Consider the following 3,422-nt stretch of genomic DNA (forward strand, 5'->3'; position numbering starts at 1 on the left):
CCATGCTGCAGTACCTTCAACAGATCCCGAAGGCCTTTATGTTAAAAACTAAACTAAATTAAACTACTCCCACACAGGCCATGAAGGCCCAAAGGTAGCGACCGGCCGCCTTGTCATCGTCAGCCCACAGGCGTTACTCGATGCGGATGTGGAGGGGCATGTGATCAGCACATCGCTCTACCGGCAGCATGTCAGTTTCCGAGACCGGAGCCGCTACTTCTCAATCAAGTAGCTCCTCAGTTTGTCTCACAAGGGCTGAGTGCATCCCGCTTGCCAACAGCGCTCAGCAGACCGGATGGTCACCCATCCAAGTGCTAGCCTAGCCCGACAGCGCTGAACTTCGGTGATCCGACGGGAACCGGTGTTACCACTGCGGCAAGGCCGTTGGCAGCCTTTATATTTACTTTCTTGAAGTAGCTGACTAAATGTAGTGTTCTTGGCCATCATTTCTTACAGAGATACTCAATTCTTATAAAACTGTAAAATACTTCGGATGACTACACGACGTAGCTTCGTTATATACACTCACTCCTGATGTATTCATTAAGAAAAAATCCTGTAAGTTCAGCTGAAATATTTCATTTCTCAATTTATATCCGCCTGTTGCCACATCGATGGCTACAAGGATGCTGTTGCTGATGCATGCATCATATGAGATTTCGCCCAACCAAACGGAAGTATTCACAAACACGTAATTAGAAGGTGTCGCTTATTGCTCGTTGCTGGGGAAATGATGTGATAACCTGAGTGTTTCTCGTTTCCGAGTAGTAGAAACAGCAACACCAAGCAGGAATTTACCCAGCAGCGCGATAGCCTTCGTACCAGATTTAAGTGATCTGTGATTGAAGGTTTCAAACCTTGAAGTAGATGCGACGTAGTCCTGGAGTTCGCATAATATTAGACAAACACACTCAACAAAAACCGACTTACCACCAGTGGACATCACGGGAATAACGTCTCTCGTTCCCTGTAGTCCTGAGAGCGCTCTCGATTTAGCGACGGAGAGAGTCTATAATTTTCTTGAGGTGTGTCATATCTAGCTGTAGCCTTTCGTTCATGATTAGACAACAAATAGCTAAAAACTGTGGGGATGTGAACTGCCAAGTTTCATTCACTGTTCCAAATACTTCCAGACATTTTCAATACGATTAAATCAGGTTATTAATAGGTACTGGTGAAGTGCGCATGTGTGACTGAGTGTTCGTCACACCAGGTACGTCATATTTCGGAGTGAATGCTCCTCAGTTTCCTTCCGACCTCAAAAAGTGGATCTCTTGCCAATTGCAGAGAAAGGCAGTGGTCCAGTTCGGCCTTCTTGGACATGGGGAGCAAACAATGCTTTAGAACCTAGGAGGTTTTTCTGTACTGCCTTGACTCGAAATGAAGCAAGAGTGGACGACTTTCGTATCAAGGCGCTTCTTTACAGATGAGATGTTGCCGCCCAGAATGTTGGACAATATGACATGTTGGAGAATATCCTCACACATGACGTCAGTCTTGCTTGAGGAGGGTGGAGATAAGCTGTTGACAACGACACCGATATTCGGACATGGTATGGAGCACAGATGGTGTTTCCTTGGGCACGATATCTCGTCTGCGTGATCTCACCACCGTACCATGTAACTTACTGCGTGTCAATGGAAGGAGCTTGGCCTTAATGTACTGTCGTTTCCTGTGCGTTTCGGGTGGTGTGGGAGGTTACTCATCGTGTTCCCCTGTCACAGTGTAGCAAATAACATTAGAAAACGAACCGTTTCTGTGCTTAATGGACGACCATGTGTTCCACTTTCAACAACGGTTGCGGGACGAAACAACGATAGTAATCTAAGACACTTACCACATTTTTTACACTTGTAATTAATGTGGCAACGATGCCGTGAATTAAAATAGACACTAAACACGATGTTTTCACGTCAAATATTACATACTCAATCGTTCCACTGATCGTCCTCATCATAATGCTCTCTGACGACAATCATCATTGGGCTCTGTTAGCTGTAGACGCGGGGAGATGGAACACATTGTTTCACACGTTTGTTCCGGTAACGCGTATGTGATACACATCTGGGCATGATTTGTCATTCACACTATTATTTACCAGGTGTCCTCTGCACTTCTTGGGACCGTGTAGGGATAATGTGGAAGTATCGTGTAAGGGCTAGCAACTGAACAATGACGACGCACGCGTATGTTAGTAATATGACGCACTCTTATTATAGCTTTACTCTGAAACTTGAGTTGACTGTAGTTCAGATCAGAAGGAAAGGTTCTGGAACACAGCAAAGCATGATACATATGAAAATACGCTTTTAAATCAAGAATGTATTTCATACGAACTGCAGTCTCGAAGAACCCAAGACGTTTGTGTTTGCCGTGAAAATATTCATCAGATTGTCTGCATTTAACAGAGACGTGAAATTTCCATAAAAGGAAGGTCATCTTCACCGCATGCGGGCGTCGTGCAACGTGCAATGCCGCTACTGTGTTCCCGTCTGTCGCCGTTCCTGGCTGTTCCTGTAGTTCTATCACATCCGGCCGCGGACCTTCCGCTCTAATGCTCTCTCACTACGCCTATTTCTATTGCAGCTTGCTGCAGTCGGCAAGGATTCGAGAATATAAATCTCCTTTAACGTGAGGATGTTCGGGGACAGAGTTTTAAATGATGTGTTATCTACATCGCAGCTTCCTTAAAGGAAAGTAGAATGATATACCCATCTGGAACGTCAGTAGCTGCGTCATTGCGCAAATAGCCGACCCGCTCTTTGGACTACTAGCTTTATGTTACTCAACAACAGATGGCGTACGGTTGAAAAGTGTGCTTCACAAGCTCTTCTTTAAGTGGAGTTAATACTAATTGACTTTCTATCAAAGTAAAACACTAATCCTGTTGCGTGGACTCACATCCGCTCTTTGTTTTATTGCTGGTTTATCCGTGATTTGACATATGAAGCAGAGGAAGATGTAGTAGACTATTAGTAACGAAATATGGTGTGTTGTGGACGAAGATGCAACTTTGAATTCCATCGCCCAATTCACTGTACAGCAACTGAAAATTTATTCTTAGCGATATAATTATGGGAATCTACACCTGCATGATTACTTTGCAGTTTCGGACTTACGTGTTTGGCAGAAGGTTAATGCATGCACTGTAAGACACATGCGAAAACCAAACATCCACATAGTTCTGCGAGAGCTCTAATTTCTCTTATTTTATTACGATCGGCATTATTAAGTATGTAGGTGAGAAACAGAAAAATATTTTCACATTCGAGGGAGAAAATGAAAATTCCGACTGAAATGCCACGAAAAGATTCGGCGGCTGCGAGAAACTTTTATCTACCCGAACTCGTTTGTTTTATAGGTGACACTCACTCGCTATTTCGTCATAATGTTGCAAGGGTTCTGCTAATAACACGCAGTCT

The 3,422-nt window shown here is 44.0% G+C and overlaps 1 pseudogene; it reads right to left on the reverse strand.

Moving 5' to 3' along the window:
• Positions 1 to 271: 271 nt before the first annotated feature.
• Positions 272 to 389, reverse strand: LOC124723738 (annotated as a pseudogene).
• Between the last annotated feature and the right edge of the window lie 3,033 nt (positions 390 to 3,422).

The sequence above is a fragment of the Schistocerca piceifrons genome, chromosome X (genome assembly GCF_021461385.2).
Source record: "Schistocerca piceifrons isolate TAMUIC-IGC-003096 chromosome X, iqSchPice1.1, whole genome shotgun sequence".
NCBI classification, from domain to species: domain Eukaryota; kingdom Metazoa; phylum Arthropoda; class Insecta; order Orthoptera; family Acrididae; genus Schistocerca; species Schistocerca piceifrons.